Consider the following 27,457-nt stretch of genomic DNA (forward strand, 5'->3'; position numbering starts at 1 on the left):
TGCCCTCTGTCAGACCGAGTGTTGACATGTGGCAAGACTCTCCTCGGGGCGCGTCTTGCTTGGGCTTCTCTCATGGAGGCCCTCAGTCCGACCCAGTGTTGACATGTGGCAAAACGCTCCTCGGGGCACGTCTTGCTTGTGCCTCTCTCCTGGAGGCGCTCAGTCAGACCGAGTAGTGACATGTGGCAAGACGCTCCTCGGGGCGCGTCTTGCTTGGACCTCCCTCCTGGAGGCGCTCAGTCAGACCGAGTAGTGACATTTGGCAAGACGCTCCTCTGGGCGCGTCTTGCTTGGGCCTCTCTTCTGGAGGAGCTCAGTCAGACCCAGTGGTGACACGTGGCAAGACGCTCCTCTGGGCGCGTCTTGCTTGGGCCTCTCTCCTGGAGGAGCTCAGTCAGACCCAGTGGTGACACGTGGCAAGACGCTCCTCGGGGCGCGTCTTGCTTGGGCCTCTCTCCTGGAGGCGCTCAGTCAGACACAGTGTTGACATGTGGCAAGACACTCCTCGGGGCGCGTCTTGCCTGGGCTTCTCTCATGGAGGCCCACAGTAAGACCCATTGTTGACATGTGGAAAGAAGGTCCTCGGGGCGCGTCTTGCTTTGGCTTCTCTGCTGGAGGCCCTCAGTCAGACCCATTGTTGACATGTGGCAAGACTCTCCTCGGGGCGCGTCTTGCTTGGGCTTCTCTCATGGAGGCCCTCAGTCAGACCCAGTGTTGACATGTGTCAAGACGCTCCTCGGGCCGTGTCTTGCTTGGGCTTCTCTCCTGGAAGCGCTCAGTCAGACCCAGTGTTGACATGTGGCAAGACGCTCCTCGGGGCGCTTCTTGCTTGGGCTTCTCTCCTGGAGGCCCTCAGTCAGACCCATTGTTGACATGTGGCAAGACGCTCCTCGGGGCACGTCTTGCTTGGGCCTCTCTCCTGGAGGCACTCAGTCAGACCGAGTAGTGACATATGGCAAGACGCTCCTCGGGGCGCGTCTTGCTGGGGCTTCTCTCATGGAGGCACTCAGTCAGACCCAGTGTTGACATGTGGCAAGACGCTACTCGTGGCGCGTGTTGCTTGGACCTCTCTCCTGGAGGCGCTCAGTCAGACCGAGAAGTGACATGTGGCAAGACGCTCCTCGGGGCGCGTCTTGCTTGGGCCTCCCTCCTGGAGGCGCTCAGTCAGACCCAGTGTTGACATGTGTCAAGACGCTCCTCGGGCGTTTCTTGCTTGCGCCTCTCTCCTGGAGGCGCTCAGTCAGACCCAGAGGTGACATGTGGCAAGACGCTCCTCGGGCCTCTCTGCTGGAGGCGCTCAGTCAGACCCAGTGTTGACATGTGGCAAGACGTTCCTCGGGGTGCGTCTTGCTTGGGCCTCTCTCCTGGAGGCGCTCAGTCAGACCGAGTGCTGACATGTTGCAAGACGCTCCTCCGGGCGCGTCTTGCTTGGGCCTCTCTCCTGGAGGCGCTCAGTCAGACCCAGTGTTCACATGTGGCAAGACGCTCCTCGGGGCGCGTCTTGCTTGGGCCTCTCTCCTGGAGGCGCTCAGTCAGACCCAGTGTTGACATGTGGAAAGACGCTCCTCGGGGCGCGTCTTGCTTGGGCCTCTCTCCTGGAGGCGCTCAGTCAGACCGAGTGCTGACATGTGGCAAGACGCTCCTCGGGGCGCATCTTGCTTGGGCTTCTCTCCTGGAGGCCCTCAGTCAGACCCAGTGTTGACATGTGGCAAGACGCTCCTCGGGGCGCGTCTTATTTGGGCCTCTCTCCTGGGGGCCCTCAGTCAGACCCAGTGTTTACATGTGGCAAGACGCTCCTCGGGGCGCGTCTTGCTTGGGCTTCTCTCCTGGAGGCCCTCAGTCAGACCCATTGTTGACATGTGGCAAGACGCTCCTCGGGGCACGTCTTGCTTGGGCCTCTCTCCTGGAGGTGCTCAGTCAGACCGAGTAGTGACATGTGGCAAGACGCTCCTCGGGGCGCGTCTTGCTTGGACCTCCCTCCTGGAGGCGCTCAGTCAGACCGAGTAGTGACATGTGGCAAGACGCTCCTCGGGGCGCGTCTTGCTTGGACCTCTCTCCTGGAGGCGCTCAGTCAGACCGAGTAGTGACATGTGGCAAGACGCTCATCGGGGCGTGTCTTGCTTGGGCCTCTCTCCTGGAGGCGCTCAGTCAGAACTGGAAGATATGTTGCGTCATAAGCCTCTGATGGTTCACCAGGTGCACGGTCCACTCGAAATCCTAATTCTGTAATTGTAGTACATACACTAAGTCTTCTCTGTTGATGTCAGACTAGAGTTTTATTAGAGTTTTACTTTGCAACAATGGGATTCGAGCAATTGATGTGTATATTTTTAATAGTGCACAATGCTACTATTCCTAGGCTGAATGTATGACATGGCTCTTATGTATCATTATGTATTGTTTCCATTAAGTACTAATTTAAATAAAGTCCCTCTGTCCTCAGTGCTAGGTTGTGGGTTTAATACACATTATTATGATCAACCTGTTGAATAGTATAAGCTCCATACAATGTGACGGTCCGTGTGACGGACCGGTGTGTTACGACCCGACTAACGAAACGTACCAGGTGATAACATTGCATCTGCCCATTACAGCGGAGCGAGCGTTTCGCCACACTCCCAAACCAAGGTTAATAGTTGTAGCGCACGCCCTTTCGGACCTCGGTGCACGCGAAACACTGGTGTACACTCAAAACATCACGCTCGAGACAGCTCAAGCGTTACGCGAAACAAAGGACGTGTTCAAATCCATAGAGAATATACGGTCTTTAGCATATGCGTATATAAAGAAGGTCGATGACATTTACAGACCCGGCGGCGTGGGCACCACAGTAGAACAACAAGGTGCTCTCAAGCGCACACAGATACTGGCCGCATTATCACTCGCGATGTCTATCCTGACTGCCCGTTTCTGATTTCTATGTTAATTAAATTATGACAAGAGATACGGTGGTTACGATTACACTCTGACCACGTGCCTTAGTTTCTGCTAGTGACCTATAAATACATTTGACCACTTGCTCTCACTGCCATTAAAGCGGCTGTACCCACACGTACAACACCCAAGTAAAAAAATGATCTCGCTGTCTGTACTGGGTGTACTCTCAGTAGTCGCAGTTGCTCAGGCCATGGTGGTACGCTCACATAACGCCTCTGAGATACGTCCCATCACACCACCTCCTACACTACTCGCGAAGGAGTATTCAACACCCCCTTTGTACGAAGACAACCATTATAACGAGCACAGCACAACGCTTGCCGCACGCGAAGACAACATGCAGGAGACAACGCTACCACCTGTCGTGAGAACAACGGATTCGAGTGACAACGATCGCGACTATGACGAGCACATTACAACACCCTCTGTGCACGAAGACCAGGTGCAGGAGACAACGCTACCACCTGTCGTGAGAAACAAGAGTTTGGTTAACAATGATCATCGTCGTGTCCCATTGTAAACGGGCGCGCCATCGCACACATCGTACATCTGTGTTAACCCACCTGTATGCGACAGACTTTGTGTGTTGCATGACATCGAGATGTATTGACGTCTGTGTCAATACAGGACTCTCTATAAGCCATGAGCTGGACGCTAACGACCCGTGCATGCGCCACACAAAAGGTATCGTACATGTGTTAACCCAACTGTATGCGACAGACTTTGTGTGTTGCATGACATCGAGATGTATTGACGTCTGTGTCAATACAGGACTCTCTAAGCTGGGAGCTGGACGCTAACGACCCGTGCATGCACCACACAAAAGGTAACTTGACTAACTACAAAACGCATATTGTGATGTAGAAAGTTGGCTCGACTGTTTGAATCAGCTGCAGCTGCGGTTTACTCACGAAGTGAATCGCACGCTTGTTAGAAGTACATTCGGAGCACTTAAAAAATACATCGCTCTCATCGAGTTCCGTCTCAGCATTCACCGGCTGATGGGCAAGAGCGTGACATGGGATCGCCAGGAACTTACTTAAGGACTATCATCTCATTTGGCATTTACTCACGGACCCAAGAAACCAGTTCCGAAAAATGGTCGAGAATTATAACTTGTCTAATAGCAACTGGAAGATATGTTGCGTCATAAGCCTCTGATGGTTCACAAGGTGCACGGTCCACTCGAAATCCTAATGCTGTATTTGTAGTACATACACTAAGTCTTCTCTGTTGATGTCAGACTAGAGTTTTATTAGAGTTTTACTTTGCAACAATGGGATTCGAACAATTGATCTGTATATTTTTAATAATGCACAATGCTACTATTCCTAGGCTGAATGTATGACATGGCTCTTATGTATCATTATGTATCGTTTCCATTAAGTACTAATTTAAATAAAGTCCCTCTGTCCTCAGTGCTAGGTTGTGGGTTTAATACACATTATTATGATCAACCTGTTGAATAGTATAATAACAATATTCCTGTAAAAGTCATTTAGTAATGAACAACCTCAGTTCTGTGAAAGCACATCATGTCTCTGATGTGTACACTGCAGACCTGACCGGGGTTTGCACGCAAGGGCCTGTGTGTGTGTGTGTGTGTGTGTGTGTGTGTGTGTGTGTGTGTGTATGTGTGTGTGTGTGTGTGTGTGTGTGTGTGTGTGTGTGTGTGTGTGTGTGTGTGTGTGTGTGTGTGTGTGTGTGTGTGTGTGTGTGAAACAAATAAAGATAAATATAGCTAGTGCGGCCACGAGCGGTCGTGCAGGGTAGAGGCTGCGCGAAAACGCCTCTAAAACAAGCACGTGCCCACGCCCGATCCGTGGAAGCACTTAGAACTAGCAAACGTACTAGCAGAAATCAACGATCGCACACGGGTCATTGAGTGTGTACAGGGTTCGTCTGCGTGTGTGGCATTGGGCAATCTAGCGGCAACCGAGTGGCCTGAAGGTGGAACCGGCCAACCCGTCGCCCTCACCATCGTTGTGCTTCGAGATGAACTATTGCTAAAGATGATCGTCCTCGTCAACCACGGCGCTACCAGAGTTACCACGACATGCGCCTTAAAAGCGTTCTCGTTTGGGTCAGCGCCACCAGAATTGAATCGGCAAGTCAGCGGATATTACACAACTCGTAACGAAGACCCTCTCCGCGACCTCGCGGCCAGTGTGCGCAGTGTACAGCAAATGACAAACGATGTTGCGAGCGATATATCGGAAAAACTTTGCACTGACGCGACGGTCGCCACTGCAGGTTGTGCGAGTCTCGCGCAAAGTGCCATATCAAACGTGCGCAAGCTAGTGACAAGCAACTTCACCAGATCCGTAGATTCTGCATACGCTCGGATACGAATGAAAGTATCGAGAGATAACACCGACACAAGTTGCGCGACGGCGCTGGCTGCAGTCGCTACAACACTGGATTTATTAATCAACGTAATTGTGATCGTAATGGCGTTTCGAGTGTGCACCAGAAACTACAACCAGTACTACAGAAAACTGGCATGAGGGTCGCGGTCTAACGTTATGTTGGTGTCTCGCATCGACCGTCGACGGCCGTTTGCCAGCGGCTGAAAATGACAGTTGACGAAATGGAAACGCCGACCGTCGATAGTGCACTCTCGCAAGTTCCAACCGCACCATCTCAGGAGACAGACCACAGAGTCATATTAGCGGAGGGTAGATAGAAAATGCGCAAACCGCCGCAACCGCCCATATACATACTATACGAGTTCAACATAGAGTGGAGTAAGAAGTTACTACCGATTGTATTTCCAACGTGCAAGCAGCTGGTGTTTGACACTTTACTTGAGTATCACAGAGGTTGCGATGTCCTGTGTTCCACGAGCGCATGGAAACAAGTGAACAAACTTCTACGGACCGTACTGTTGGGGTATGAGCGAGCTGTAAAATCAATACACGCTAGACACGCGGACTTTGCCGCGTTACTGGACACGCATATCGCCACAACAAAACCGGGTCAAGTGTTCGGGGCGTCACCGCGCTCAACTATACACGTCTTGGCCTACCACGAGTACATGAGCCCACAGATCCTAAGCGAGGTCGAAGCCGTTGTGTCTACCCAACGCAAATTCAGCACAGCCGTGCGCGCTAAGACAAGTCCCTCTAGACTGCTGGAAATTTTGGAAACGTGGAAGGCTGGCGTGTACGCGCTTTCTACACATCTCAACGGTATGATCGCGATACTCTCGGCCGCACAACAACTAATGGTCATGTGTTCGGAAGGTCTGATCAGGTCTGACATGACCGGTTGTCAATCGACGTCGAGCGTGCACTCACACACGGATATCCTGGCGTACAGTAAAGCGACGTCGACCTCTAAGCTCACGTTGATCGCCGATGTTTCGAAGGGCAATCGAGTGTGTTGGCTGACGAAAGCTATGGTGACCGACGGTCGCGTCGACTACAATGTGCCTCATTGTGACTGGAGAGGCGTATGTGATCCTTTGCAAATCGATAACACCACCGCGGTCGAGTGCGAAGTCACGGTCGGCGGCGTGTTGTCCTTACTGTGCCCCATACAATGTGACGGTCCGTGTGACGGACCGGTGTGTTACGACCCGACTAACGAAACGTACCAGGTGATAACATTGCATCCGCCCATTACAGCGGAGCGAGCGTTTCGCCACACTCCCAAACCAAGGTTAATAGTTGTAGCGCACGCCCTTTCGGACCTCGGTGCACGTGAAACACTGGCGTACACTCACAACATCACGCTCGAGACAGCTCAAGCGTTACGCGAAACAAAGGACGTGTTCAAATCCATAGAGAATATACGGTCTTTAGCGTATGCGTATATAAAGGAGGTCGATGACATTTACAGACCTGGCGGCGTGGGCACCACAGTAGAACAACAAGGTGCTCTCAAGCGCACACAGATACTGGCCGCATTATCACTCGCGATGTCTATCCTGACATGCCCGTTTCTGATTTCTATGTATATTAAATTATGACAAGAGCTACGGTGGTTACGATTACACTCTGACCACGTGCCTTAGTTTCTGCTAGTGACCTATAAATACATTTGCCCACTTGCTCTCACTGCCATTAAAGCAGCTGTACCCACACGTACAACACCCAAGAAAAAAAAAGATCTCGCTGTCTGTACTGGGTGTACTCTCAGTAGTCGCAGTTGCTCAGGCCATGGTGGTACGCTCACATAACGCCTCTGAGATACGTCCCATCACACCACCTCCTACACTACTCGCGAAGGAGTATTCAACACCCCCTTTGTTCGAAGACAACCATTACAACGAGCACAGCACAACGCTTGCCGCACGCGAAGACAACATGCAGGAGACAACGCTACCACCTGTCGTGAGAACAACGGATTCGAGTGACAACGATCGCGACTATGACGAGCACATTACAGCACCCTCTGTGCACGAAGACCAGGTGCAGGAGACAACGCTACCACCTGTCGTGAGAAACAAGAGTTTGGTTAACAATGATCATCGTCATGTCCCATTGTAAACTGGGCGTGCCATCGCACACATCGTACATGTGTGTTAACCCACCTGTATGCGACAGACTTTGTGTGTTGCATGACATCGAGATGTATTGACGTCTGTGTCAATACAGGACTCTCTAAGCTGGGAGCTGGACGATGACGACCCGTGCATGCGCCACACAAAAGGTAACTCGACTAACTACAAAACGCATATTGTGATGTAGAAAGTTGGCTCGACTGTTTGAATCAGCTGCAGCTGCGGTTTACTCACAAAGTGAATCGCACGCTTGTTAGAAGTACATTCGGAGCACTTAAAAAATACATCGCTCTCATCGAGTTCCGTCTCAGCGTTCACCGGCTGATGGGCAAGAGCGTGACATGGGATCGCCAGGAACTTACTTAAGGACTATCATCTCATTTGGCATTTACTCACGGACCCAAGAAACCAGTTCCGAAAAATGGTCGAGAATTATAACTTGTCTAATAGCAACTGGAAGATATGTTGCGTCATAAGCCTCTGATGGTTCACAAGGTGCACGGTCCACTCGAAATCCTAATGCTGTATTTGTAGTACATACACTAAGTCTTCTCTGTTGATGTCAGACTAGAGTTTTATTAGAGTTTTACTTTGCAACAATGGGATTCGAGCAATTGATGTGTATATTTTTAATAGTGCACAATGCTACTATTCCTAGGCTGAATGTACGACATGGCTCTTATGTATCATTATGTATCGTTTCCATTAAGTACAAATTTAAATAAAGTCCCTCTGTCCTCAGTGCTAGGTTGTGGGTTTAATACACATTATTAAGATCAACCTGTTGAACAGTATAATAACAATATTCCTGTAAAAGTCATTTAGTAATGAACAACCTCAGTTCTGTGAAAGAACATCATGTCTCTGATGTGTACACTGCAGGCCTGACCGGGGTTTGCACGCAAGGGCCTGTGTGTGTGTGTGTGTGTGTGTGTGTGTGTGTGTGTGTGTGTGTGTGTGTGTGTGTGTGTGTGTGTGTGTGTGTGTGTGTGTGTGTGTGTGTGTGTGTGTGTGTGTGTGTGTGTGAAACAAATAAAGATAAATATAGCTAGTGCGGCCACGAGCGGTCGTGCAGGGTAGAGGCTGCACGAAAACGCCTCTAAAAACAAGCGCGTGCCCACGCCCGATCCGTGGAAGCACGTAGACCTAGCAAACGTACTAGCAGAAATCAACGATCGCACACGGGTCATTGAGTGTGTACAGGGTTCGTCTGCGTGTGTGGCATTGGGCAATCTAGCGGCAACCGTGTGGCCTGAAGGCGGAACCGGCCAACCCGTCGCCCTCACCATCGTTGCGCTTCGAGATGAACTATTGCTAAAGATGATCGTCCTCATCAACCACGGCGCTACCAGAGTAGCTCGTAACGAAGACCCTCTCCGCGACCTCGCGGCCAGTGTGCGCAGTGTACAGCAAATGACAAACGATGTTGCGAGCGATATATTGGAAAAACTTTGCACTGACGCGACGGTCGCCACTGCAGGTTGTGCGAGTCTCGCGCAAAGTGCCATATCAAACGTGCGCAAGCTAGTGACAAGCAACTTCACCAGATCCGTAGATTCTGCATACGCTCGGATACGAATGAAAGTATCGAGAGATAACACCGACACAAGTTGCGCGACGGCGCTGGCAGGAGTCGCTACAACACTGGATTTATTAATCAACGTAATTGTGATCGTAATGGCGTTTCGAGTGTGCACCAGAAACTACAACCAGTACTACAGAAAACTGGCATGAGGGTCGCGGTTTAACGTTATGTTGGTGTCTCGCATCGACCGTCGACGGCCGTTTGCCAGCGGCTGAAAATGGCAGTTGACGAAATGGAAACGCCGACCGTCGATAGTGTACTCTCGCAAGTTCCAACCGCACCATCTCAGGAGACAGACCACAGAGTCATATTAGCGGAGGGTAGATAGAAAATGCGCAAACCGCCGCAACCGCCCATATACATACTATACGAGTTCAACATAGAGTGGAGTAAGAAGTTACTACCGATTGTATTTCCAACGTGCAAGCAGCTGGTGTTTGACGCTTTACTTGAGTATCACAGAGGTTGCGATGTCCTGTGTTCCACGAGCGCATGGAAACAAGTGAACGAACTTCTACGGACCGTACTGTTGGGGTTCGAGCGAGCTGTAAAATCAATACACTCTAGACACGCGGACTTTGCCGCGTTACTGGACACGCATATCGCCACAACAAAACCAGGTCAAGTGTTCGGGGCGTCACCGCGCTCGACTATACACGTCTTGGCCTACCACGAGTACATGAGCCCACAGATCCTAAGCGAGGTAGAAGCCGTTGTGTCTACCCAACGCAAATTCAGCACAGCCGTGCGCGCTAAGACAAGTCCCTCTAGACTGCTGGAAATTTTGGAAACGTGGAAGGCTGGCGTGTACGCGCTTTCTACACATCTCAACGGTATGATCGCGATACTCTCGGCCGCACAACAACTAATGGTCATGTGTTCGGAAGGTCTGATCAGGTCTGACATGACCGGTTGTCAATCAACGTCGAGCGTGCACTCACACACGGATATCCTGGCGTACAGTAAAGCGACGTCGACCTCTAAGCTCACGTTGATCGCCGATGTTTCGAAGGGCAATCGAGTGTGTTGGCTGATGAAAGCTATGGTGACCGACGGTCGCGTCGACTACAATGTGCCTCATTGCGACTGGAGAGGCGTATGTGATCCTTTGCAAATCGATAACACCACCGCGGTCGAGTGCGAAGTCACGGTCGGCGGCGTGTTGTCCTTACTGTGCCCCATACAATGTGACGGTCCATTTCACGGACCGGTGTGTTACGACCCGACTAACGAAACGTACCAGGTGATAACATTGCATCCGCCCATTACAGCGGAGCGAGCGTTTTGCCACACTCCCAAACCAAGGTTAATAGTTGTAGCGCACGCCCTATCGGACCTCGGTGCACGCGAAACACTGGCGTACACTCACAACATCAAGCTCGAGACAGCTCAAGCGTTACGCGAAACAAAGGACGTGTTCAAATCCATAGAGAATATGCGGTCTTTAGCGTATGCGTATATAAAGGAGGTCGATGACATTTACAGACCTGGCGGCGTGGGCACCACAGTAGAACAACAAGGTGCTCTCAAGCGCACACAGATACTGGCCGCATTATCACTCGCGATGTCTATCCTGAAATGCCTGTTTCTGATTTCTATGTATATTAAATTATGACAAGAGCTACGGTGGTTACGATTACACTCTGACCACGTGCCTTAGTTTCTGCTAGTGACCTATAAATACATTTGCCCACTTGCTCTCACTGCCATTAAAGCGGCTGTACCCACACATACAACACCCAAGAAAAAAAAAGATCTCGCTGTCTGTACTGGGTGTACTCTCAGTAGTCACAGTTGCTCAGGCCATGGTGGTACGCTCACATAACGCCTCTGAGATACGTCCCATCACACCACCTCCTACACTACTCGCGAAGGAGTATTCAACACCCCCTTTGTACGAAGACAACCATTATAACGAGCACAGCACAACGCTTGCCGCACGTGAAGACAACATGCAGGAGACAACGCTACCACCTGTCGTGAGAACAACGGATTCGAGTGACAACGATCGCGACTATGACGAGCACATTACAGCACCCTCTGTGCACGAAGACCAGGTGCAGGAGACAACGCTACCACCTGTCGTGAGAAACAAGAGTTTGGTTAACAATGATCATCGTCGTGTCCCATTGTAAACTGGGCGTGCCATCGCACACATCGTACATGTGTGTTAACCCACCTGTATGCGATAGACTTTGTGTGTTGCATGACATCGAGATGTATTGACGTCTGTGTCAATACAGGACTCTCTATAAGCCGGGAGCTGGACGCTAACGACCCGTGCATGCGCCACACAAAAGGTATCGTACATGTGCTAACCCACCTGTATGCGACAGACTTTGTGTGTTGCATGACATCGAGATGTATTGACGTCTGTGTCAATACAGGACTCTCTAAGCTGGGAGCTGGACGCTAACAACCCATGCATGCGCCACACAAGAGGTATCGTACATGTGTTAACCCACCTGTATGCGACAGACTTTGTGTGTTGCATGACATCGAGATGTATTGACGTCTGTGTCAATACAGGACTCTCTAAGCTGGGAGCTGGACGATAACGACCCGTGCATGCGCCACACAAAAGGTAACTCGACTAACTACAAAACGCATATTGTGATGTAGAAAGTTGGCTCGACTGTTTGAATCAGCTGCAGCTGCGGTTTACTCACAAAGTGAATCGCACGCTTGTTAGAAGTACATTCGGAGCACTTAAAAAATACATCGCTCTCATCGAGTTCCGTCTCAGCGTTCACCGGCTGATGGGCAAGAGCGTGACATGGGATCACCAGGAACTTACTTAAGGACTATCATCTCATTTGGCATTTACTCACGGACCCAAGAAACCAGTTCCGAAAAATGGTCGAGAATTATAACTTGTCTAATAGCAACTGGAAGATATGTTGCGTCATAAGCCTCTGATGGTTCACAAGGTGCACGGTCCACTCGAAATCCTAATGCTGTATTTGTAGTACATACACTAAGTCTTCTCTGTTGATGTCGGACTAGAGTTTTATTAGAGTTTTACTTTGCAACAATGGGATTCGAGCAATTGATGTGTATATTTTTAATAGTGCACAATGCTACTATTCCTAGGCTGAATGTACGACATGGCTCTTATGTATCATTATGTATCGTTTCCATTAAGTACTAATGGCATTTACTCACGGACCCAAGAAACCAGTTCCGAAAAATGGTCGAGAATTATAACTTTAATAGCAACTGGAAGATATGTTGCGTCATAAGCCTCTGATGGTTCACAAGGTGCACGGTCCACTCTAAATCCTAATGCTGTATTTGTAGTACATACACTAAGTCTTCTCTGTTGATGTCAGACTAGAGTTTTATTAGAGTTTTACTTTGCAACAATGGGATTTGAGCAATTGATGTGTATATTTTTAATAGTGCACAATGCTACTATTCCTAGGCTGAATGTGTGACATGGCTCTTATGTATCATTATGTATCGTTTCCATTAAGTACTAATTTAAATAAAGTCCCTCTGTCCTCAGTGCTAGGTTGTGGGTTTAAGTGGCAAGACGCTCCTCGGGGCGCATATTGCTTGGGCCTCTCTCCTGGATGCCCTCTGTCAGACCGAGTGTTGACATGTGGCAAGAAGCTCCTCGGGGCGCGTCTTGCTTGGACTTCTCTCATGGAGGCCGTCAGTCAGACCCAGTGTTGACATGTGTCAAGACGCTCCTCGGGGCGTGTCTTGCTTGGGCCTCTCTCCTGGAGGCGCTCAGTCAGACCCAGTGTTGACATGTGGCAAGACGCTCCTCGGGGCGCGTCTTGCTTGGGCTTCTCTCCTGGAGGCGCTCAGTCAGACTGAGTAGTGACATGTGGCCTGACGCTCCTCGGGGCGCGTGTTGCTTGGGCCTCTCTCCTGGAGGCGCTCAGTCAGACCATGTGGTGACATGTGGCAAGACAATCCTCGGGGCGCATCTTGCTTGGGCCTCTCTCCTGGAGGCTCTCTGTCAGACCCAGTGTTGACATGTGGCAAGACACTCCTCGGGGCGCGTCTTGCTTGGGCCTCTCTCATGGAGGCCCTCTGTCAGACCCAGTGTTGACATGTGGCAAGACGCTCCTTCGGGCGCATCTTGCTTGGGCCTCTCTCCTGGAGGCCCTCAGTCAGACCCATTGTTGACATGTGGCAAGACGCTCCTCGGGGCGCGTCTTGCTTGGGCCTGTCTCCTGGAGGCGCTCAGTCAGACCGAGTGTTGACATGTGGCAAGACGCTCCTCGGGGCGCGTCTTGCTTGGGCCTCTCTCCTGGAGGCGCTCAGTCAGACCCAGTGTTGACATGTGGCAAGACGCTCCTCGGGGCGCGTCTTGCTTGGGCCTCTCTCCTGGAGGCGCTCAGTCAGACCCAGTGGTGACACGTGGAAAGATGCTCCTCGGGGCAAGTCTTGCTTGGGCCTCTCTCCTGGAGGCGCTCAGTCAGACCGAGTGCTGACATGTGGCAAGACGCTCCTCGGGCCGCGTGTTGCTTGGGCTTCTCTCCTGGAGGCCCTCAGTCAGACCCATTGTTGACATGTGGCCTGACGCTCCTCGGGGCACGTCTTGCTTGGGCCTCTCTCCTGGAGGCCCTCTGTCATACCCAGTGTTGACATGTGTCAAGACGCTCCTCGGGGCGAGTCTTGCTTGGGCTTCTCTCCTGGAGGCCCTCAGTCAGACCCATTGTTGGCATGTGGCAAGACGCTCCTCGGGGCGCGTCTTGCTTGGTCCTCTCTCCTGGAGGCCCTCTGTCAGACCCAGTGTTGACATGTGGCAAGACGCTCCTTCGGGCGCATCTTGCTTGGGCCTCTCTCCTGGAGGCCCTCAGTCAGACCCATTGTTGACATGTGGCAAGACGCTCCTCGGGGCGCGTCTTGCTTGGGCCTCTCTCCTGGAGGCGCTCAGTCAGACCGAGTGTTGACATGTGGCAAGACGCTCCTCGGGGCGCGTCTTGCTTGGGCCTCTCTCCTGGAGGCGCTCAGTCAGACCCAGTGTTGACATGTGGCAAGACGCTCCTCGGGGCGCGTCTTGCTTGGGCCTCTGTCCTGGAGGCGCTCAGTCAGACCCAGTGGTGACACGTGGAAAGATGCTCCTCGGGGCACGTCTTGCTTGGGCCTCTCTCCTGGAGGCGCTCAGTCAGACCCAGTGTTGACACGTGGCAAGACGCTCCTCGGGGCGCGTCTTGCTTGGGCCTCTCTCCTGGAGGCGCTCAGTCAGACCCAGTATTGGCATGTGGCAAGACACTCCTCGGGGCGCGTCTTGGTTGGGCCTCTCTCCTGGAGGCGCTCATTCAGACCCAGTGGTGACATGTGGCAAGATGCTACTCGGGGCGCGTATTGCTTGGGCCTCTCTCATGGAGGCCCTCAGTCCGACCCAGTGTTGACATGTGTCAAGACGCTCCTCGGGGCGTCTCTTGCTTGGGCCTCTCTCCTGGAGGCGCTCAGTCAGACCCAGTGTTGACATGTGGCAAGACTCTCCTCGGGGCGCGTCTTGCTTGGGCTTCTCTCATGGAGGCCCTCAGTCCGACCCAGTGTTGACATGTGTCAAGACGCTCCTCGGGGCGTCTCTTGCTTGGGCCTCTCTCCTGGAGGCGCTCAGTCAGACCCAGTGTTGACATGTGGCAAGACGCTCCTCTGGGCGCGTCTTGCTTGGGCTTCTCTCCTGGAGGCCCTCAGTCAGACCCATTGTTGACATGTGGCAAGACGCTCCTCGGGGCATGTCTTGCTTGGGCCTCTCTCCTGGAGGCGCTCAGTCAGACAGAGTAGTGACATGTGGCAAGACGCTCCTCGGGGCGCGTCTTGCTTGGACCTCCCTCCTGGAGGCGCTCAGTCAGACCGAGTAGTGACATTTGGCAAGACGCTCCTCGGGGCGCGTCTTGCTTGGACCTCTCTCCTGGAGGCGCTCAGTTAGACCGAGTAGTGACATGTGGCAAGACGCTCCTCGGGGCGCGTCTTGCTTGGGCCTCTCTCCTGGAGGCGCTCAGTCAGACCGAGTGCTGACATAAGGCAAGACGCTCCTCGGGGCGCGTCTTGCTGGGGCCTCTCTCCTGGAGGTGCTCAATCAGACCTAGTGGTGACACGTGGCAAGACGCTCCTCTGGGCGCGTCTTGCTTGGGCCTCTCTCCTGGAGGAGCTCAGTCAGACCCAGTGGTGACACGTGGCAAGACGCTCCTCGGGGCGCATCTTGCTTGGGCCTCTCTCCTGAATGCCCTCTGTCAGACCGAGTGTTGACATGTGGCAAGACTCTCCTCGGGGCGCATCTTGCTTGGGCTTCTCTCATGGAGGCCCTCAGTCCGACCCAGTGTTGACATGTGTCAAGACGCTCCTCGGGGCGTCTCTTGCTTGGGCCTCTCTCCTGGAGGCGCTCAGTCAGACCCAGTGTTGACATGTGGCAAGACGCTCCTCTGGGCGCGTCTTGCTTGGGCTTCTCTCCTGGAGGCCCTCAGTCAGACCCATTGTTGACATGTGGCAAGACGCTCCTCGGGGCATGTCTTGCTTGGGCCTCTCTCCTGGAGGCGCTCAGTCAGACAGAGTAGTGACATGTGGCAAGACGCTCCTCGGGGCGCGTCTTGCTTGGACCTCCCTCCTGGAGGCGCTCAGTCAGACCGAGTAGTGACATTTGGCAAGACGCTCCTCGGGGCGCGTCTTGCTTGGACCTCTCTCCTGGAGGCGCTCAGTTATACCGAGTAGTGACATGTGGCAAGACGCTCCTCGGGGCGCGTCTTGCTTGGGCCTCTCTCCTGGAGGCGCTCAGTCAGACCGAGTGCTGACATAAGGCAAGACGCTCCTCGGGGCGCGTCTTGCTGGGGCCTCTCTCCTGGAGGTGCTCAATCAGACCCAGTGGTGACACGTGGCAAGACGCTCCTCTGGGCGCGTCTTGCTTGGGCCTCTCTCCTGGAGGAGCTCAGTCAGACCCAGTGGTGACACGTGGCAAGACGCTCCTCGGGGCGCATCTTGCTTGGGCCTCTCTCCTGGAGGCGCTAAGTCAGACCCAGTGTTGACACGTGGCAAGACGCTCCTCGGGGCGCGTCTTGCTTGGGCCTCTCTCCTGGAGGCGCTCAGTCAGACACAGTGTTGACATGTGGCAAGACACTCCTCGGGGCGCGTCTTGCTTGGGCTTCTCTAATGGAGGCCCACAGTAAGACCCATTGTTGACATCTGGAAAGAAGCTCCTCGGGGCGCGTCTTGCTTTGGCTTCTCTCCTGGAGGCCCTCAGTCAGACCCATTGTTGACATGTGGCAAGACGCTCCTCGGGGCGCGTATTGCTTGGGCCTCTCTCATGGAGGCCCTCAGTCAGACCCAGTGTTGACATGTGTCAAGACGCTCCTCGGGGCGTGTCTTGCTTGGGCCTCTCTCCTGGAGGCGCTCAGTCAGACCCAGTATTGACATGTGGCAAGACGCTCCTCGGGGCGCTTCTTGCTTGGGCTTCTCTCCTGGAGGCCCTCAGTAAGACCCATTGTTGACATGTGGCAAGACGCTCCTCGGAGCACGTCTTGCTTGGGCCTCTCTCCTGGAGGCGCTCAGTCAGACCGAGTAGTGACATGTGGCAAGACGCTCCTCGGGGCGCTTCTTGCTGGGGCTTCTCTCATGGAGGCACTCAGTCAGACCCAGTGTTGACATGTGGCAAGACGCTCCTCGGGGCGCGTGTTGCTTGGACCTCTCTCCTGGAGGCGCTCAGTCAGACCGAGTAGTGACATGTGGCAAGACGCTCCTCGGGGCGCGTCTTGCTGGGGCCTCTCTCCTGGAGGCGCTCAGTCAGACCCAGTGTTGACATGTGTCAAGACGCTCCTTGGGCGTTTCTTGCTTGCGCCTCTCTCCTGGAGGCGCTCAGTCAGACCCAGAGGTGACATGTGGCAAGACGCTCCTCGGGCCTCTCTCCTGGAGGCGCTCAGTCAGACCCAGTGTTGACATGTGGCAAGACGCTCCTCGGGGCGCGTCTTGCTTGGGCCTCTCTCCTGGAGGTGCTCAGTCAGACCCAGTGTTGACATGTGGCAAGACGCTCCTCGGGGCGCGTCTTGCTGGGGCTTCTCTCATGGAGGCACTCAGTCAGACCCAGTGTTGACATGTGGCAAGATGCTCCTCGGGGCACGTCTTGCTTGGGCCTCTCTCCTGGAGGCGCTCAGTCAGACCCAGAGGAGACATGTGGCAAGATGCTCCTCGGGCCTCTCTCCTGGAGGCGCTCAGTCAGACCCAGTGTTGACATGTGGCAAGACGCTCCTCGGGGCGCGTCTTGCTTGGGCCTCTCTCCTGGAGGTGCTCAGTCAGACCCAGTGTTGACATGTGGCAAGACGCTCCTCGGGGCGCGTCTTGCTGGGGCTTCTCTCATGGAGGCACTCAGTCAGACCCAGTGTTGACATGTGGCAAGATGCTCCTCGGGGAGCGTCTTGCTTGGGCCTCTCTCCTGAAGGCGCTCAGTCAGACCGAGTGCTGACATGTGGCAAGACGCTCCTCGGGGCGCGTCTTGCTTGGGCCTCCTTCCTGGAGGCGCTCAGTCAGACCGAGTGCTGACATGTGGCAAGACGCTCCTCGGGGCGCATCTTGCTTGGGCTTCTCTCCTGGAGGCCCTCAGTCAGACCCAGTGTTGACATGTGGCAAAACGCTCCTCGGGACGCGTCTTATTTGGGCCTCTCTCCTGGGGGCCCTCAGTCAGACCCAGTGTTGACATGTGGCAAGACGCTCCTCGGGGCGCGTCTTGCTTGGGCTTCTCTCCTGGAGGCCCTCAGTCAGACCCATTGTTGACATGTGGCAAGACGCTCCTCGGGGCGCGTCTTGCTTGGACCTCCCTCCTGGAGGCGCTCAGTCAGACCGAGTAGTGACATGTGGCAAGACGCTCCTCGGGGCGTGTCTTGCTTGGACCTCTGTCCTGGAGGCGCTCAGTTAGACCGAGTAGTGACATGTGGCAAGACGCTCGTCGGGGCGGGTCTTGCTTGGGCCTCTCTCCTGGAGGCGCTCAGTCAGAACTGGAAGATATGTTGCGTCATAAGCCTCTGATGGTTCACCAGGTGCACGGTCCACTCGAAATCCTAATGCTGTATTTGTAGTACATACACTAAGTCTTCTCTGTTGATGTCAGACTAGAGTTTTATTAGAGTTTTACTTTGCAACAATGGGATTCGAGCAATTGATGTGTATATTTTTAATAGTGCACAATGCTACTATTCCTAGGCTGAATGTATGACATGGCTCTTATGTATCATTATGTATCGTTTCCATTAAGTACTAATTTAAATAAAGTCCCTCTGTCCTCAGTGCTAGGTTGTGGGTTTAAAACACATTATTATGATCAACCTGTTGAATAGTATAAGCCCCATACAATGTGATGGTCCGTGTGACGGACCGGTGTGTTACGACCCGACTAACGAAACGTACCAGGTGATAACATTGCATCTGCCCATTACAGCGGAGCGAGCGTTTCGCCACACTCCCAAACCAAGGTTAATAGTTGTAGCGCACGCCTTTTCGGACCTCGGTGCACGCGAAACACTGGTGTACACTCACAACATCACGCTCGAGACAGCTCAAGCGTTACGCGAAACAAAGGACGTGTTCAAATCCATAGAGAATATACGGTCTTTAGCGTATGCGTATATAAAGAAGGTCGATGACATTTACAGACCCGGCGGCGTGGGCACCACAGTAGAACAACAAGGTGCTCTCAAGCGCACACAGATACTGGCCGCATTATCACTCGCGATGTCTATCCTGACATACCCGTTTCTGATTTCTATGTATATTAAATTATGACAAGAGCTACTTTAGGTGGTTACGATTACACTCTGACCACGTGCCTTAGTTTCTGCTAGTGACCTATAAATACATTTGCCCACTTGCTCTCACTGCCATTAAAGCGGCTGTACCCACACGTACAACACCCAAGAAAAAAAATTGATCTCGCTGTCTGTACTGGGTGTACTCTCAGTAGTCGCAGTTGCTCAGGCCATGGTGGTACGCTCACATAACGCCTCTGAGATACGTTCCATCACACCACCTCCTAGACTACTCGCGAAGGAGTATTCAACACCCCCTTTGTACGAAGACAACCATTATAACGAGCACAGCACAACGCTTGCCGCACGCGAAGACAACATGCAGGAGACAACGCTACCACCTGTCATGAGAACAACGGATTCGAGTGACAACGATCGCGACTATGACGAGCACATTACAACACCCTCTGTGCACGAAGACCAGGTGCAGGAGACAACGCTACCACCTGTCGTGAGAAACAAGAGTTTGGTTAACAATGATCATCGCCGTGTCCCATTGTAAACGGGCGCGCCATCGCACACATCGTACATGTGTGTTAACCCACCTGTATGCGACAGACTTTGTGTGTTGCATGACATCGAGATGTATTGACGTCTGTGTCAATACAGGACTCTCTATAAGCCAGGAGCTGGACGCTAACGACCCGTGCATGCGCCACACAAAAGGTATCGTACATGTGTTAACCCACCTGTATGCGACAGACTTTGTGTGTTGCATGACATCGAGATGTATTGACGTCTGTGTCAATACAGGACTCTCTAAGCTGGGAGCTGGACGCTAACGACCCGTGCATGCGCCACACAAAAGGTAACTCGACTAACTACAAAACGCATATTGTGATGTAGAAAGTTGGCTCGACTGTTTGAATCAGCTGCAGCTGCGGTTTACTCACGAAGTGAATCGCACGCTTGTTAGAAGTCTATTCGGAGCACTTAAAAAATACATCGCTCTCATCGAGTTCCGTCTCAGCATTCACCGGCTGATGGGCAAGAGCGTGACATGGGATCGCCAGGAACTTACTTAAGGACTTTCATCTCATTTGGCATTTACTCACGGACCCAAGAAACCAGTTCCGAAAAATGGTCGAGAATTATAACTTGTCTAATAGCAACTGGAAGATATGTTGCGTCATAAGCCTCTGATGGTTCACAAGGTGCACGGTCCACTCGAAATCCTAATGCTGTATTTGTAGTACATACACTAAGTCTTCTCTGTTGATGTCAGACTAGAGTTTTATTAGAGTTTTACTTTGCAACAATGGGATTCGAGCAATTGATCTGTATATTTTTAATAATGCACAATGCTACTATTCCTAGGCTGAATGTATGACATGGCTCTTATGTATCATTATGTATCGTTTCCATTAAGTACTAATTTAAATAAAGTCCCTCTGTCCTCAGTGCTAGGTTGTGGGTTTAATACACATTATTATGATCAACCTGTTGAATAGTATAATAACAATATTCCTGTAATAGTCATTTAGTAATGAACAACCTCAGTTCTGTGAAAGCACATCATGTCTCTGATGTGTACACTGCAGGCCTGACCGGGGTTTGCATGCAAGGGCCTGTGTGTGTGTGTGTGTGTGTGTGTGTGCGTGTGTGTGTGTGTGTGTGTGTGTGTGTGTGTGTGTGTGTGTGTGTGTGTGTGTGTGTGTGTATGTGTGTGTGTGTGTGTGTGTGTGTGTGTGTGTGTGAAACAAATAAAGATAAATATAGCTAGTGCGGCCACGAGCGGTCGTGCAGGGTAGAGGCTGCGCGAAAACGCCTCTAAAAACAAGCGCGTGCCCACGCCCGATCCGTGGAAGCACGTAGACCTAGCAAACGTACTAGCAGAAATCAACGATCGCACACGGGTCATTGAGTGTGTACAGGGTTCGTCTGCGTGTGTGGCATTGGGCAATCTAGCGGCAACCGTGTGGCCTGAAGGCGGAACCGGCCAACCCGTCGCCCTCACCATCGTTGCGCTTCGAGATGAACTATTGCTAAAGATGATCGTCCTCATCAACCACGGCGCTACCAGAGTAGCTCGTAACGAAGACCCTCTCCGCGACCTCGCGGCCAGTGTGCGCAGTGTACAGCAAATGACAAACGATGTTGCGAGCGATATATCGGAAAAACTTTGCACTGACGCGACGGTCGCCACTGCAGGTTAGGTGAGTCTCGAGCAAAGTGCCATATCAAACGTGCGCAAGCTAGTGACAAGCAACTTCACCAGATCCGTAGATTCTGCATACGCTTGAATACCAACGAAAGTATCGAGAGATAACACCGACACGAGTTGCGCGACGGCGCTGGCTGCAGTCGCTACAACACTGGATTTATTAATCAACGTAATTGTGATCGTAATGGCGTATCGAGTGTGCACCAGAAACTACAACCAGTACTACAGAAAACTGGCATGAGGGTCGCGGTCTAACGTTATGTTGGTGTCTCGCATCGACCGTCGACGGCCGTTTGCCAGCGGCTGAAAATGGCACAGTTGACGAAATGGAAACGCCGACCGTCCATAGTGCACTCTCGCAAGTTCCAACCGCACCATCTCAGGAGACAGACCACAGAGTCATATTAGCGGAGGGTAGATAGAAAATGCGCAAACCGCCGCAACCGCCCATATACATACTATACGAGTTCAACATAGAGTGGAGTAAGAAGTTACTACCGATTGTATTTACAACGTGCAAGCAGCTGGTGTGTGACGCTTTACTTGATTATCACAGAGGTTGCGATGTCCTGTGTTCCACGAGCGCATGGAAACAAGTGAACGAACTTCTACGGACCGTACTGTTGGGGTATGAGCGAGCTGTAAAATCAATACACTCTAGACACGCGGACTTTGCCGCATTACTGGACACGCATATCGCCACAACAAAACCGGGTCAAGTGTTCGGGGCGTCACCGCGCTCGACTATACACGTCTTGGCCTACCACGAGTACATGAGCCCACAAGATCCTAAGCGAGGTAGAAGCCGTTGTGTCTACCCAACGCAAATTCAGCACAGCCGTGCGCGCTAAGACAAGTCCCTCTAGATTGCTGGAAACTTTGGAAACGTGGAAGGCTGGCGTGTACGCGCTTTCTACACATCTCAACGGTATGATCGCGATACTCTCGGCCGCACAACAACTAATGGTCATGTGTTCGGAAGGTCTGATCAGGTCTGACATGACCGGTTGTCAATCGACGTCGAGCGTGCACTCACACACGGATATCCTGGCGTACAGTAAAGCGACAGCGACCTCTACGCTCACGTTGATCGCCGATGTTTCGAAGGGCAATCGAGTGTGTTGGCTGACGAAAGCTATGGTGACCGACGGTCGCGTCGACTACAATGTGCCTCATTGCGACTGGAGAGGCGTATGTGATCCTTTGCAAATCGACAACACCACCGCGGTCGAGTGCGAAGTCACGGTCGGTGGCGTGTTGTCCTTACTGTGCCCCATACAATGTGACAGTCCGTGTCACGGACCGGTGTGTTACGACCCGACTAATGAAACGTACCAGGTGATAACATTGCATCTGCCCATTACAGCGGAGCGAGCGTTTCGCCACACTCCCAAACCAAGGTTAATAGTTGTAGCGCACGCCCTTTCGGACCTCGGTGCACGCGAAACACTGGCGTACACTCACAAAATCACGCTCGAGACAGCTCAAGTGTTACGCAAAACAAAGGACGTGTTCAAATCCATAGAGAATATACGGTCTTTAGCGTATGCGTATATAAAGAAGGTCGATGACATTTACAGACCCGGCGGCGTGGGCACCACAGTAGAACAACGAGGACCTCTCAAGCGCACACAGATACTGGCCGCATTATCACTCGCGATGTCTATCCTGACATGCCCGTTTCTGATTTCTATGTTAATTAAATTATGACAAGAGCTACGGTGGTTACGATTACACTCTGACCACGTGCCTTAGTTTCTGCTAGTGACCTATAAATACATTTGACCACTTGCTCTCACTGCCATTAAAGCGGCTGTACCCACACGTACAACACCCAAGTAAAAAAATGATCTTGCTGTCTGTACTGGGTGTACTCTCAGTAGTCGCAGTTGCTCAGGCCATGGTGGTACGCTCACATAACGCCTCTGAGATACGTCCCATCACACCACCTCCTACACTACTCGCGAAGGAGTATTCAACACCCCCTTTGTACGAAGACAACCATTATAACGAGCACAGCACAACGCTTGCCGCACGCGAAGACAACATGCAGGAGACAACGCTACCACCTGTCGTGAGAACAACGGATTCGAGTGACAACGATCGCGACTATGACGAGCACATTACAGCACCCTCTGTGCACGAAGACCAGGTGCAGGAGACAACGCTACCACCTGTCGTGAGAAACAAGAGTTTGGTTAACAATGATCATCGTCGTGTCCCATTGTAAACTGGGCGTGCCATCGCACACATCGTACATGTGTGTTAACCCACCTGTATGCGACAGACTTTGTGTGTTGCATGACATTGAGATGTATTGACGTCTGTGTCAATACAGGACTCTCTATAAGCCGGGAGCTGGACGCTAACGACCCGTGCATGCGCCACACAAAAGGTATCGTACATGTGTTAACCCACCTGTATGCGACAGACTTTGTGTGTTGCATGACATCGAGATGTATTGACGTCTGTGTCAATACAGGACTCTCTAAGCTGGGAGCTGGACGCTAACGACCCGTGCATGCGCCACACAAAAGGTAACTCGACTAACTACAAAACGAATATTGTGATGTAGAAAGTTGGCTCGACTGTTTGAATCAGCTGCAGCTGCGGTTTACTCACGAAGTGAATCGCACGCTTGTTAGAAGTACATTCGGAGCACTTAAAAAATACATCGCTCTCATCGAGTTCCGTCTCAGCGTTCACCGGCTGATGGGCAAGAGCGTGACATGGGATCGCAAGGAACTTACTTAAGGACTATCATCTCATTTGGCATTTACTCACACACCCAAGAAACCAGTTCCGAAAAATGGTCGAGAATTATAACTTGTCTAATAGCAACTGGAAGATATGTTGCGTCATAAGCCTCTGATGGTTCACAAGGTGCACGGTCCACTCGAAATCCTAATGCTGTATTTGTAGTGCATACACTAAGTCTTCTCTGTTGATGTCAGACTAGAGTTTTATTAGAGTTTTACTTTGCAACAATGGGATTCGAGCAATTGATGTGTATATTTTTAATAGTGCACAATGCTACTATTCCTAGGCTGAATGTATGACATGGCTCTTGTGTATCATTATGTATCGTTTCCATTAAGTACTAATTTAAATAAAGTCCCTCTGTCCTCAGTGCTAGGTTGTGGGTTTAATACACATTATTATGATCAACCTGTTGAATAGTATAATAACAATATTCCTGTAAAAGTCATTTAGTAATGAACAACCTCAGTTCTGTGAAAGAACATCATGTCTCTGATGTGTACACTGCAGGCCTGACCGGTCTTGCTGGGGCCTCTCTCCTGGAGGCGCTCAATCAGACCCAGTGGTGACACGTGGCAAGACGCTCCTCGGGGCGCGTCTTGCTTGGGCCTCTCTCCTGGAGGCGCTCAGTCAGACTGAGTAGTGACATGTGGCCTGACGCTCCTCGGGGCGCGTCTTGCCTGGGCCTCTCTCCTGGAGGCGCTCAGTCAGACCCAGTGGTGACATGTGGCAAGACACTCCACGGGGCGCGTCTTGCTTGGGCTTCTCTCCTGGAGGCCCTCAGTCAGACCCATTGTTGACATGTGGCAAGACGCTCCTCGGGGCGCATCTTGCTTGGGCCTCTCTCCTGGAGGCGCTCAGTCAGAACCAGAGGTGACATGTGGCAAGACGCTCCTCGGGGCGTGTCTTGCTTGGGCCTCTCTCCTGGAGGCCCTCTGTCAGACCCAGTGTTGACATGTGGCAAGACGCTCCTCCGGGCGCATCTTGCTTGGGCCTCTCTCCTGGAGGCCCTCAGTAAGACCCATTGTTGACATGTGGCAAGACGCTCCTCGGGGCGCGTATTGCTTGGGCCTCTCTCCAGAAGGCCCTCAATAAGACCCAGTGTTGACATGTGGCAAGACGCTCCACGGGGCGCGTCTTGCTTGGGCTTCTCTCCTGGAGGCCCTCAGTCAGACCCATTGTTGACATGTGGCAAGACGCTCCTCGGGGCGCGTCTTGCTTGGGCCTCTCTCCTGGAGGCGCTCAGTCAGACCCAGTGTTGACATGTGGCAAGACGCTCCACGGGGCGCGTCTTGCTTGGGCTTCTCTCCTGGAGGCCCTCAGTCAGACCCATTGTTGACATGTGGCAAGACGCTCCTCGGGGCACGTCTTGCTTGGGCCTCTCTCCTGGAGGCGCTCAGTCAGACCGAGTAGTGACATGTGGCAAGACGCTCCTCGGGGCGCGTCTTGCTTGGACCTCTCTCCTGGAGGCGCTCAGTTAGACCGAGTAGTGACATGTCGCAAGACGCTCCTCGGGGCGCGTCTTGCTTGGGCCTCTCTCATGGAGGCCCTCTGTCAGACCCAGTGTTGACATGTGGCAAGACGCTCCTCGGGGCGCGTCTTGCTTGGGCCTCTCTCCTGGAGGCCCTCTGTCAGACCCAGTGTTGACATGTGGCAAAACGCTCCTCCGGGCGCATCTTTCGTGGGCCTCTCTCCTAGAGGCCCTCAGTAAGACCCATTGTATACATGTGGCAAGACGCTCCTCGGGGCGCGTCTTGCTTGGGCCTCTCTCCAGAAGGCCCTCAATCAGACCCAGTGTTGACATGTGGCAAGACGCTCCTCGGGGCGCGTCTTGCTTGGGCCTCTCTCCTGGAGGCGCTCAGTCAGACCCAGTGTTGACATGTGGCAAGACGCTCCACGGGGCGCATCTTGCTTGGGCTTCTCTCCTGGAGGCCCTCAGTCAGACCCATTGTTGACATGTGGCAAGACGCTCCTCGGGGCACGTCTTGCTTGGGCCTCTCTCCTGGAGGCGCTCAGTCAGACCGAGTAGTGACATGTGGCAAGACGCTCCTCGGGGCGCGTCTTGCTTGGACCTCTCTCCTGGAGGCGCTCAGTTAGACCGAGTAGTGACATGTCGCAAGACGCTCCTCGGGGCGCGTCTTGCTTGGGCCTCTCTCATGGAGGCCCTCTGTCAGACCCAGTGTTGACATGTGGCAAGACGCTCCTCGGGGCGCATCTTGCTTGGGCCTCTCTCCTGGAGGCGCTCAGTCAGAACCAGAGGTGACATGTGGCAAGACGCTCCTCGGGGTGCGTCTTGCTTGGGCCTCTCTCCTGGAGGCCCTCTGTCAGACCCAGTGATGACATGTGGCAAAACGCTCCTCCGGGCGCATCTTTCGTGGGCCTCTCTCCTAGAGGCCCTCAGTAAGACCCATTGTATACATGTGGCAAGACGCTCCTCGGGGCGCGTCTTGCTTGGGCCTCTCTCCAGAAGGCCCTCAATCAGACCCAGTGTTGACATGTGGCAAGACGCTCCTCGGGGCGCGTCTTGCTTGGGCTTCTCTCATGGAGGCCCTCAGTCAGACCCAGTGTTGACATGTGTCAAGACGCTCCTCGGGGCGTGTCTTGCTTGGGCCTCTCTCCTGGAGGCGCTCAAACAGACCGAGTAGTGACATGTGGCAAGACGCTCCTCGGGGCGCGTCTTGCTGGGGCTTCTCTCATGGAGGCACTCAGTCAGATCCAGTGTTGACATGTGGCAAGACGCTCCTCGGGGCGTGTCTTGCTTGGACCTCTCTCCCTGAGGCGCTCAGTCAGACCGAGTAGTGACATGTGGCAAGACGCTCCTCGGGGCGCGTCTTGCTTAGACCTCTCTCCCTGAGGCGCTCAGTCAGACCCAGTGTTGACATTTGGCAAGACACTCCTCGGGGCACGTCTTGCTTGGGCCTCTCTCATGGAGGCCCTCTGTCAGACCCAGTGTTGACATGTGTCAAGACGCTCCTCGGGGGGCGTCTTGCTTTGGCCTCTCTCCTGGAGGCGCTCAGTCTGACCGAGTGCTGACATGTGGCAAGAAGCTCCTCGGGGCGCGTCTTGCTTGGGCTTCTCTCCTGGAGGCCCTCAGTAAGACCCATTGTTGACATGTGGCAAGACGCTCCTCGTGGTGCGTCTTGCTTGGGCCTCTCTCCAGAAGGCCCTCAATCAGACCCAGTGTTGACACGTGGCAAGACGCTCCTCGGGGCGCGTCTTGCTTGGGCCTCTCTCCTTGAGGCGTTCAGTCAGACTGAGTAGTGACATGTGGCCTGACGCTCCTCGGGGCGCGTCTTGCCAGGGCCTCTCTCCTGGAGGCGCTCAGTCAGACCCAGTGGTGACATGTGGCAAGACACTCCTCGGGGCGCGTCTTTCTTGGGCCCCTCTCCTGGAGGCCCTCTGTCAGACCCAGTGTTGACATGTGTCAAGACGCTCCACGGGGCGCGTCTTGCTTGGGCTTCTCTCCTGGAGGCCCTCAGTCAGACCCATTGTTGACATGTGGCAAGACGCTCCTCGGGGCGCGTCTTGCTTGGGCCTCTCTCCTGGAGGCGCTCAGTCAGAACCAGAGGTGACATGTGGCAAGACGCTCCTCGGGGCGCGTCTTGCTTGGGCCTCTCTCCTGGAGGCCCTCTGTCAGACCCAGTGTTGACATGTGGCAAGACGCTCCTCCGGGCGCATCTTGCTTGGGCCTCTCTCCTGGAGGCCCTCAGTAAGACCCATTGTTGACATGTGGCAAGACGCTCCTCGGG

The sequence above is a fragment of the Nothobranchius furzeri genome, chromosome 1, assembly GCF_043380555.1.
Source record: "Nothobranchius furzeri strain GRZ-AD chromosome 1, NfurGRZ-RIMD1, whole genome shotgun sequence".
Taxonomy (NCBI): Eukaryota; Metazoa; Chordata; class Actinopteri; order Cyprinodontiformes; family Nothobranchiidae; genus Nothobranchius; species Nothobranchius furzeri.